This window comes from Saimiri boliviensis, chromosome 12 (assembly GCF_048565385.1).
Source record: "Saimiri boliviensis isolate mSaiBol1 chromosome 12, mSaiBol1.pri, whole genome shotgun sequence".
NCBI classification, from domain to species: Eukaryota; Metazoa; Chordata; class Mammalia; order Primates; family Cebidae; genus Saimiri; species Saimiri boliviensis.
Window position 1 is genome coordinate 110511372 of NC_133460.1, and position 12046 is coordinate 110523417.

The window sequence follows — 12046 nt, forward strand, 5'->3', positions numbered from 1 at the left end:
CTAATTATTGGGATTGGGTGCCAGGTATATAAGAGTTCATCATACTACTCTCTCTCTCTTTATTTAATGTTTTAATCTTTCCATAATAAGATGGTTTTTAAAAAAGACTAATTCAGAAAAATAGTATATCAATTATTACAAAATGTTAACAACTGTTAAATTAGATTGATGGTTTGTTAGGGTCATTATTCAATGTTCTCCCTGCTTTTCTGTATACTTCAAAATTATGTTCATAATTATAAATGTTTTGTTTATTGGAAAAAAATTTGAAATAGGTTCTCCTGCCTAAAATGTGAACATCACTGTAGAAAACACTGACATATTTGCTTTCACCATTATCAATCCACTTTTTATGGGCAGAGATTATATTATAGAGGGTTCCAGATGTTTATAGCTTATGCCTTATTATGATTAATTAAAAAACTCAGGAAGTGAGGTCTCAGAGGTGTTTCCCAGGGTCACAGTGCCATGAGTGGGGTCAATCCCATGTCAGTCTCTGTCCAGTTTTGTGCTCTTTCTACACCTCCCCACTGGGACATTTAAGAATAAAACCATTTTATCTAGCAGATTATTCATAATTCCTACAAAGTTGGAGATCCTTTAGGTGTCCTAGAGTATCAAGCATTCTGTTTGTCTGTTAGCTGCTTTTAGTCTTTTAAAAATTGTGCTGTCACATACATATAGTAAGGTATAAGCATGTTAAGTATACGGCTTCATGAGTTTTGCTCATGTTTGCAATGCTTGTACTGCAACCCAGATAAAGATATAGAACACTTCCAGCACCTTCACTCCTGTGTCCCCTCCTTGTCAAAACCATATCCCCACGGGTATCAACTATACTAATTTCTGTCATCACAGACACAGCTGACCTCGTAGTGGGTAGCTCCTTGTGTCTGGGTTCCTTCACTCATCTTTATGTCTGTGAGATTTATGCATGTTATTGCATGTGGTAATCATTTATTCTTTTTCATTGCTGCATATTCCATTGTATAAATACCTGAATTTATTTATTCATCCAACTATTTGATAGAGATTTGGGTTGCTTCCGATTTTTAACTATTATGAATAAACCTGCAATGAACATTCTTATAAATGTCTTCTACAGACATATGCACATACTTTTCTTGGGTATAAACCCAGGAGTGGGATTGCTGGGTCATGGGATCAGCATATATTTACTTTCAGTGAGCGACTGCCAGTCTCCAACACAAGTTGTACCAATTGTCACTCCCTCTGGGACAATGTGAAAGCCCCAGGTGCTCCATATTTACAAGGATACTGGGGTTGCCACTGTTTCAGCCATTCTGGAATCACCCTGTCTTGGAAATCTCCTCGGAGATGTCCTGTGTCCTTCTGTGGAATTAACTATTTACTATTTGGAACCTCTGCTGAAATAACAGATCTTTCCTCCTGTGGCTCTCAGCATTTTCTCCATACTCTGCTACAGCTCTTATCACCTTTAGCAGAAACATTTGTTTCCTGTTTGTGTCTCTTCATTAGGATCTACATTCCCCAACGCCAGGCACAGTGTCTTATTCTTCTAAGGATTCCAGTGTTTATTCACAGGGCCTGGCTTAAGGAATATTTGAGTGACTGGATCAATTAATTAATCAATCAATATTCTTAAAAGCCAAAAACCTACTTATTTACCTGGTAGGAGTTGGTATTACTAAACACTTATATTCTTTGGATCATGGGAAACTACTTCCATAGCTGTAACACTAGGGATAATTTATTTTGCCTGAAATTCAGAGAACTCCCTGGGACTGGGGAGTATTTTCCATCTCCAAGGCTTCACTTGCACTGGGCTTGGAGGTGCAAAGGAGCAGGATGCGGTTGCCAGGAGGAAGCCACTGTGATTGGCACTCAGCTTAGACCACACAAATCTGTTTTAAAAAGTCCACCTCTCCCCCTCAGCCACCATATTGCCATGATCAGAGAAAACAGCATCTATAAACTCTGCATTTTTAATACTTGCCAAGACCAGCAATCTTCTCCATGTGGAGGCTTGAAGGAGTTGCAAATGGGTCTGCCTGGTCCTGGTCCTGGTCCTGGCTCTGCCTCCAGGAACTCTTAGCACTAACCTCATGGTCCAAGTGTACGTCCCGAGAGGAGCATGATCCTGGAGATGCTATTTTAAATTTCTCTAATAGACATGTCCACAGAAAGGATTGACATTTGTATAATGGTGGATTGAGAATTCACTGCTAGGTTAAAATATCCTGAGTGCCTGTGGAGATAATTGTAACCACCAGCAATTAAACCGAAAAGCCCATCTTTCAGACAAATATTTGGCTTTCATTGAACTTCCGTAAAATGATTTCACCAGTGAACTGATGTCTGCAACTTCGGCTGTTAGCGATTTATGAGCTTTTCTATACAGAGGGTGCTGCAGGATGAAAAGAAAAAAATAACAGACTGAGCATTGAAAAAGTGAAGCTATGAGAGAGAGATGGAAGAAATTGGGACAAACTTAAGTCTAGTCTCACCAGGGTTTCTTCAAGTCACACCAGCCTGGGGCTGAGAATGAGACTGCATTCCTTACGTTTTGCTGCCTTTAACTGGCTCTTTCCTGCTTTTCTTTTCTTTTTTCTTTGAGACAGAGTCTCACTCTGTGATGCAGGCTGTTCAGTGGCACAATCTCGGCTCACTGTAACCCCAAACTCCTGGGTTCAAGCAATTCTTATGCCTCAGCCTCCCGAGTAGCTGGGATTACAGGTGCCCACCACCATGCCTGGCTAATTTTTTAATTTTAATAAAGATGGGGTTTTCCATGTTGACCAGGCTGGTCTCAAACTCCTGGCCTCAAGTGATCTGCTCACCTCGGCCTCCCAAAGTGCTAGGATTATAGGCATGAGCCACAGTGCCCAGCCACTCTCCTGCATTTTCTATACCAGTCCTGTGCCCACAGGAAGGCACACGACTCAGCCCTTTACTTCCTGGTTGCCTCTAGGACAATCACATGTGTGCTTTTGCACAGATGCCCTTAACCTCCCCGCTCCCCGGCCCCCAGCTCACACAGTGCTTAGCCCCATCTTTCTGAAGCTGTGCACAGGAAACCCTGGAAGGGCCGGATGGCCAGGGCTGGACTCTGACGCCAAACCGTGAGACGTGACCTCAATCAGGCTGCCTTGTTTCCACATGTCTCCTTGGAATTTTTGTGAAGATAGCAGTTGTCAGCTTGGGCTGAAAAACATGGTTGTGGGAGAATTGTCAGCATTCTTATACTTACTTCCCTGCCTCCCCCAGGGAGAAAAAAAAATGCTGTACGGAGAGCCCTTGTATCTCCAGCCTGCTGGGGGTAGTTTGTTTCTGCCAGGCACATTCCTGGGTTTTGTGCTGCAAGAGGAGGAATGGGCAGATGAGGGCGGAAGAAAGGCCAGCAAGAGAGGTGAAGCTGGAGCCCATGACCATACGTTGCAGTTACTTCAGCAAAAGCTGGGAGTGGGGAAGGACGTGGGGTGCTGGGGAGCGGGGCAAAATGTGCCTTATTTGGGGGCAGAGGGCAGTTAGGGTGGGGAGAATTAGAAGTGGAGGACTCCAAAACATGGGGTATAAGTTCCTGAGTTTTAAGATTTAGAACTTTAAAAGGAAGGGCTGGACTCCCTATGGATTTGTGTGTAGCTTTTAAACCATGCTGTTTGGAATTGACATGAGTGGTGCCATGACAGGTCATGCTCACAGTCCCCGCTCCTCCTGGGATTCAGATGTGAATAAATCTAAACATGAGGCAGCCTGCTACAGTCGAAATGGTCTGTCTCCAGATAGCCCAGGCCTTACTATTGGACCTCAGTGTAGGATGAGGTCCCTGCAAGAGGCTGCCTTACCTGTTTGCCCACCTAGGTCTGGGGCCCATGGTGAGCAAGGCTTGGGGTGAAGTGGATACAGGTACACAGAGAAAGAATCACTGCCCAGGATGGGGGCTCCACACAGCAGAGGTGGAGATCAGCTGCTCTTCCTGTTCACTCTGGTCAGGTCCTAGAGCCAAGAAAAGCAAGCATTTCACAGAAGCCCAGGGTAACAAGGACTCATTCCTGCTTCCAAGGCCAAATTGGACCAACCAAACCCTCTAGTCAGTTTGAACAACATAAGACAGCCAGTAAAGATTTGTTACTTTGTTTCATATAAAATCAGTTAGACTGAATATTTTTAGTGCTTGAATTTATAGGTACAGGCATTCATAAAGGAGCTAATACAGGTGACATTATTTAATTAAGTGACCATTAGGAAAATCGCAGTGTCTGAAAGATGTTACCAAGTCAATAAAAGCCATACTTCTAGAAATAACTGATGACATGTAATCATGCTTATGAGAGAGGGGGAAAGGCAAGAACTCAACAAAATGTCATAGGAATTCTGTGTATGTTTCTATCATCTTCTACGGCTCATTGTGTCTCTCGTTCTCTCTAGCTATGTAACTAAATACAAAAACTCATAGAAAATACACCAAAATATTCACACTGGTTATTTTGGGTTGATGGAATTGCGGCTGACTTTTGTTTTCTTATTAAAAATTGTTTGAGTGTTTCTTAAAATATATTCGTTAGCCTTGGCTGTATAACAAATTACTCTAAAATTTAGTGGCTTAAAACAAGAAACAGGCTGGGCGCCGTGGCTCATGCCTATAATCCCAGCACTTTGGGAGACCAAGGCAGGTGGATCACGAGGTTAGGGGTTTGAGACCAGCCTGGCCAACATGGTGAAACCCCGTCTCTACTAAAAATACAAAACTTAGCCAGGTGTGGTGGCACTCAGGAGGCTGAGGCAGGAGAATTGTTTGAACCCCGGAGGTGGAGGTCGTGGTAAGCTGAGACTGTGCCATTGCACTCCAACCTGGCAACAGGGCAAGGCTTCAGCTCAAAAAAAAAAAAAAAAAATTGCAATTTCTCACAATTCCAAGGGTCCTTGGGGCTGATCCCTGGATCTAGGCCAGGTGATGGGTCTTGTGGTCAGCTGACAGCTAGGCCAACTCAAGATGCCCTCATGTGGTGGCAGCACTCACATATCTAGTTTGGCAGGTTGGGTGGTCCAAGGACCTGAGCTGGGACTGGTATCTCTGTGATATGTATCTCTCACTCTCCCAGGGGCCAGCCCAAGCCTTTTTGTGGTGGTCCTGGGGAACCAAAGAGCCAGAGGAGGGGCCAAGTCCTGAAGTGAATGCTGTTGTCCCACCCCTGCCTGCATCACGATGGCTCCTGTCCATTGGCCAAAACCAGCTGTGTGCCATGCCAGGCTTGAAGGGGGCGGAGGGGAAACTCTGCCTCTCAATGGAAATGCCTCAAAGCCACTCTGCAAAGGGCCTGTGCACACAGGAACGGGGAAATTGCGGCCATGCCGAAAAACACACGTGCCATTTGAAATCAGAAAAATGAAGCTCATTTTTAAAGAATAAAAAGAGAAGAAAATCTTGTCGAGGGATTTGGAATTGGTCTGAGAGTTCCAAGAAGCCAGAGGTTTCTTAGAGAATTAAGACGGTCCCAGAAATGGTAAGCCAGCTGTAGTCAAGATGTACTGCTGTTTATTTTGTTAAAGGCCGAAATATGGTGGACACTCCTTCACTTTATTTAAATTGCCTTCTTTTTCAATGACCTTTTCTCCTTATTATTTAAAAATGAATGCTTGTGGTTGGTAGGGTTTTGACCTTAGGATCTTATAGTGTGCCTGGGAATATCTCAAATTCAAGGCAAAAGAGAATTAGGATTGCTGATATCAGCTGACCCTAAAATAGGAGGATTACCTGGGATTACCCAGTAGGCTGAATGACCCGGTAGAATAGGATGGCAAAAGATTCCATCAGAGAGATTCGAGGAACAAAGATTTGAGGTTTCAGAGGGACTTGACTCACCGTTGCTGGCTTTGGCAAGGGAGAAAAGGGGCATAAGCCCAGGTATCTGAGCAGCATCTAGAAGCTGCGAATGGCCCTCCACTGACAGCCAGCAAGGAAACAGCAACCTCAAGGGAATATACAATGTGAGAACTGAATTCTGCTGACCACAGGCATGAGCTCCAGAGCAGAGACATCCCTGGAACCCTCAAAAAGGAGCATAGCCTTGCCCTGCTGACACTGGCATTTTTTTTTTTTTTTTTCCATTAGGACCCACATCAGACTTCTGACCTGCAGAAGTCTAAAATTACAAATGCCTGTTGTTTTGTTTGTGATAATTTGTTACAGCAGCTATGAAAATAGAATGCAATGTTCCTTGTAATTTCTTTTCTTTAAGACAAGGTCTGGCTTTGTCACCCAGGCTAGAGTGCACTGGTATGATCTCAGCTCACTGCAACCTCCACTTCCTGGGCTCAAGCCATCCACCCGCCTCAGCCTCCCCAGTAGCTGGGGCTATAGATGCACACCACCATACCTGGCTAATTTTTGTGTTTTTTGTAGAGACAGGGTTTTGCCATGTTCCATGGGATGGTCTTGAACTTGTGAGCTCAGGCAATCCGCCCTTCTTGGCTGGGATTACAGACATGAGCCACTGAGGCTGGCCTTCATCATAAAATTTTTAGAAACTGTGTAAAAGCACAAAGAACAAAGCAAAAACCATCCATACTTTTATTATCCCTAGAGAATCCTATTTTAGTTCATATACATTTTTATGTATTTAGCTACCTTAGCCCATTTGAAATCACAGTTTTGATGGCTGAATTTTTGAATCTGTACTGAACAGATACTGGCAGTTTCCCATGCCAATACACTGCCTTTTCTGTCTCTAAAAATATATTTTTAATCAGACCTTGGAAGTGTTTATGTAGAAGTCACATGGGGTGTGGAAACTTGGTGATGGGGTGAGGAACCCCTTCCTGGAAGAGAAGAAGTCTTTTCAGCAGGTGAAGACACTTAGAAGGGCTTGCCAGTAGAAGGATTAGGATGGACCAAGACACAGAGAAACAAGCCCAGAGTGCAGTCACTGCAGCAGCAGTTCATGCCCCTGGGGCAGAGCAGGAGCTCAGGAAGAGAAGGAGAAGCCTGGAGCCAGGTCAGACAGCAGATGACCTTCACCACCCCACTCCAAGGTGACTGAAAAGGCCACTCCCAAAGACCATCCTCTAATCTGGGTTTGTTCACTGTTTCCTTCTGGGGATTCCTTTTTGACAAAGGGCTTACTCTTATCTGGATTTGTTCACTGTTTCCTTCAGGGGATTCTTTTCTGACAAAGGACTGACTTACCACTTCACTCTGAGAGAGAGCTGCAATCTCTACTCCAGGAAAGAACTGCACAAACCAGATTTTCCTAGAACAAGGCTCCAACACCAGAAACATTGCATTCCAATGACAATAGCATCAAAATAGTCATTACCTGGGAGCCTTTTGGAAAAATGGAAATCCTTCTAATTTTTTGCTGTAGAACTGGAACTTGCTCACACAGAATAAGGGCTTTTAATTATTACCAACTTATAAGGAAGTCTTGGCATAGGGACAGATATTGTCAGGTATGATGTGCCAACCTTACACATTCTGAAACCATGAACCACGGAGGTGTTTTCCGATCTGGATTTTCTTGTAAAAACTTGAATTCCAAGGAGTTGCTTAAATGGGCAGCAGATGGGGTGGGGTGAGGGGTTCACTTACGTCTTCTGAGACACAGATAAGACAGGCAAATGCTCTTCTGGACGTGCTCTTTTAGAGGTCTCCGCTCTGCCAAGAAAGTCAACCTCAGAGTCAATTTTTGCTCTTTCCCCAGTAGAAGAGAGATCAACAGGGTTTCTCTCTGCTCACAATAGTTCAAAGACGTTATCTCCTGGAACAATTCAGTGATTTTTACTCTTGCCTTCAAACTGGAGATCAGTCAAGTTGAACAAATCCCTCTTCATCCATCTCCTCCTCTCCCCCATCCCAGCTGCATCTTCCTAAGCAGGGAAGCGAACTATGGCCCTGATTTTCTCTGGGGCCTCAGTGTGTTGTCTATTTCCACGTGCCAAGCTGTCTGCAGACCTGCGTCTGAAACTGTAGAGCCCTTTCTTTCAGCCTCTTCCCTAAACTCGCCTCTTAATCCAACCCTAATTCCACCTGGGCACTCTGTCTCTGCCCTTTAAAACATCAAAGAGCAGCTGCTCTTTCCAACATAATGGTTGTCTTTGTTATTCCTGCACAACTAGAACCTTTAAAATGTCACTTCCTTGCAGATCTCGTTTGGCATAAATGAAATGGGATTTTAAGTTAAAACCTGCACTCGGAGGTTTATTCCTGGGGATCGTGTCTCTTTTTGCCTTCTGCTGGCTCACCCCTTGGGTCCAGCAGCCTGACACATAGGGCTGTCCTGGAGAGGCTTGTGGTATCTAAATCTTTCCTATTGGAACTTACAGAGACACCCTGGAGGATTCTAATGCTGCAATTGTGCATTCAGCATAGAGAATATTGCTTTTAAAATAATTTTATTTTATATTCAAGCAGCAATTATGGTTGCATTCACCTTAGAAATGAATTTTTGGTAAGACTGGATGCATCATATTGATTTGCCTGATTTTGTCTTGTCCTGGATGGGCCTCTACCAGAGCCATGTCACCAAGTCCGCTTCTGCTCCATAGGAGCAATCAACTTGGCCCCTTTGGCCTGACCAGGAGTTGGAGGCTACATCCCAGCATCTATCTATCCTGGATCTCAGCCTATATCCCAGCAACTGGCCTGACCTTGGTCATGGCTATGTCAGGATATGTTCACGAATATCTGAACTTGCGCTCCGCAGAGGTGAGGTCTGCCATTGCTCAGGACTCTGAAAGACAGTTACCACCCCACGCCTAAAGGGTGCCACATCTTTCAGGTCATGAAAGCAACCTTGAGAAGAAACCTGGGGCAATCAATGAGGCTACATAAGCCTCCAGTAAAATGAAAATGGAACCATGACCATTCACACATTTTAAAAATAAATGCTTTTTCCAAGTCAGTAACCGTTGTTCCTGAAAATTGCCTTTTTGGAGGCGAGGCTCCATGATCAGGGTGCTGATGGCTCTCAGTCACTGCCAGCAGGCCCTCCACCAAGCTACCCACTTCTCCAGCTTCCACTTTTTCCTCCGGGTTTGGCCCAGCCGGCACATACGTTTATCTCATGCATTCCTTCTGTCTGGAAATGCTATGTCCAGAATGATTCTGAGGCTACACCTGGGCTTCGTGGTCAACAAGACTGCCATTGGTCAAGAGGTCTGCCTTGAACACAGAATGGGGAGAAGCAAGATCTTTGCTTGGTCCCTGAGGAGACCCCCTGCTCTCACTATTAGAGAGGGACCCTAGCAGGTGATGCTTGGGACCTCAGCGCTCTCTGTGGACTCAGAGGTTCATGACCGGGAAGGAGTGTCTGGCTCACAGAGCAGATGGCTCCACATTCAGGAGGACTTTTGGGATCTACTGGAGACTTTCAGGATTGCTGTCAGGCACATACCTTCCCAATCCTCAGCCAGCGCTGCCCGTGTCTGCAGTGTCGGTGTGTATTTCCTGGTGGTAATGAGTTCTTCACAAGCGCCTTTTTTATTTTGAGACAGATTCTTACTCGCTCTGTAACCCAGACTAGAGCACAGTGGCACCCCTCCACTCACAGCAATCTCTGCCTCCTGGGTTCAAGTGATCCTCATGCCTCAGCCTCCCAAATAGCTGGGATTATAGGCGTCTGCCACCATGCCTGGCTAATTTTTGTATTTTTAGTAGAGATGGGTTTTTGCCATATTGGCCAAGCTGGTCTCAAACTCCTGAGCTCAAGCGATCTGCCCACCTTGGCCTCCCAAAGTGAGATTACAAGCGTGAGCCGCCATGCCTGGCCACAGGTGCCATTTTAATGGACATACACTTTTTCTTCAGAAGGATGTGCCAGTTTTCATAACCATTTCTCTGTTGTTAGACATCTGAATTACTGACTTTTTTCCTCTTAAATGAATACTATAAATACATTTTATCTTGCCCTTTTGCAATTTTAGAATAGTTCCTCAGAATCGTGTCTCAGAAAGATTATTTATTCAAAGGAAATGTACATCTTTAAAGCTTAACATATGTATTCCTCAATTTATTTCAAAAGAATGTCAACTTATCGTGCATCCAGTAATTTTTAAATTACTTAAAGAATTACAGAAGTAAACAGTTGTGATTTACTTCTCGAGATAACATATGTTATTATTTTTACCTGATTACAAAGATAGAAAACTTGGGAAATATAGAATAACCAAAGAGGCAAAAAATATAAATAACATTTGAAGGTCACTGTTCAGGGGTAAAAGCGTACGATTTCTGCAACTTACCATCAAATCGTTCAGAAAAATAATGCATGTGATTTTAAAGAACATGCATTTTACATTTTTAATAACACACGTTCACGCATATATAAAATATAGATACTATGTATTATATAAAACTATATAATATATGTAAGTTATACAATACATATATACATATCATATATGTATACATTGTATAAAATTATTTTATAACCATATAAGAATTATATATGAAGGAATGTGTATGTATGGAGAGAGAGAACAATAAAGCAAATGTTGCAAAGTGTCAAGAACCACTGAGCTGCTGGGCTGAGGTGAAGACACATGGGCACTGCTTGTACTGTTTTTGCAGCTCGCCCAAACAAGTGATACTACTTCTAAATAAAAGACTAATATATTTTAGACGATACACTTTCAGTGTTTTTAATGCATAAAGACATCATTTTCTGCCAAGTTAGGATTCATATTATTTAGCTTTTTCAGCAGCAGGCTTTGCCAGGTCACAGTCCACCATGGATATGTTACCATGACCCCTGTATACTGTCTTAAGGAGATAAACAATTTCCTTCCTGTGGAGCTTTTTAAGTTGTTTCCAAGTTTTCACTAATAAAAAATAACATTTCAGTAAGTGTCCCTGGACACAAATCTTTAGTCATATCTTTGATAAATTCCCTTACTGGGGATTGCTGGGTTGAAAAACACTCCCAGCTGAAAGCTGCTAATAGAAATTGCCACGTGCCCTGGAAAAGTTCCACCAACACACTCTCCCCGAGCAATGCAGGAGCACAGCTCTGTCAGTTGCTAAAAACAGAGCCCAGCTCAAAGCAGCTCAGGTGAGATGCAGGGCTCATTGCAGGCTTGTCCGGGATCTCGGTGCCTCCAACTGGAGGAAGCACAATCTGGCCTTGTCCACCTGCAGAGCCCAGGCACTGTGTGTGTGTGTTGTCTCTGCCATCATCCCCTCTGCTCCAGCCTCTGCTTAGTGGGCTAGCAGCTTCTCTGCAAGGTTCTAGTTCTGATTCCCCCTTCACTCAGCTCCCGGGAGTGAAGCTTTGCTAGAGTGTGAGGCTCCACACTCCAGGTCCTTGCTGGTGAGCTGCTCTCCATGGTGAGCATAGGTCAGAGAAGTAATGGGTAGGTAGGGTAGGCTGGGAAGAGGACAGATTTCCTAGAACAGGGCATGAACAAGCAGGCAATGACCCCCACCTCCAACTCCACATCACAGTGTTTTGTGTGCTTTCACTAATGGCTTTCTTTGAATCAAAAAAAAAAAAAGAAAGAAAAAAAAAGAGAGAGAGAAAGAAAAAGAGGAAAATTTGATAGGCTTAAATGTTTCATTATTTTTACTGTATTTCTTCGAACACTAGCTGTTCTTAGCATTTTGTATGTTTGTCAGCGATTTGCATTTCTTCTGTGAAGGGCTTATGTTCTAGAACCATGTTTTGTGGGACTGTTTTTCCTTTATTGAACTATATGACACTTTCATAAAGGACCTTACCCTGTATGGTTTAAATATTTGCCCATTTTGCCATTTCCCTTTTTAATTTTGTTTACAGTGTCTTTTGACATTCAAGAGTGTCTCAGTATGTTTGGGCTGCTGTAATCTTAGACTGGATAATTTATAAAAAACAGAAATTTATTGCTCACAGCTCTGAAGGGTGTGAAGTCCAAAGTCAAGGCCGATTTAGGTTCAATGTCTGGTTCAATGTCTGGTGAGGGCACTCTCTGCTTCACCGATGGCACCTCTAGATGTATCCTCATGTGGTGGAATGGATGAATAGCTTCCTTGCACCTCTTTTATAAGGGCACCAATCCCATTCATGAAGGCAGAGATTTAACCACCTCCTAA

The 12046-nt window shown here is 43.5% G+C and overlaps 1 long non-coding RNA gene across 1 annotated transcript; it reads right to left on the bottom strand.

Moving 5' to 3' along the window:
- Positions 1–1978: 1978 nt before the first annotated feature.
- LOC141580664 (uncharacterized) lies at positions 1979–10351 on the bottom strand. The gene is made up of 2 exons (XR_012512964.1): positions 3828–10351; positions 1979–3186 (listed from the first exon to the last, which is right to left on the bottom strand). It is a non-coding gene; the product is annotated as an uncharacterized LOC141580664 (long non-coding RNA).
- Positions 10352–12046: the final 1695 nt, after the last annotated feature.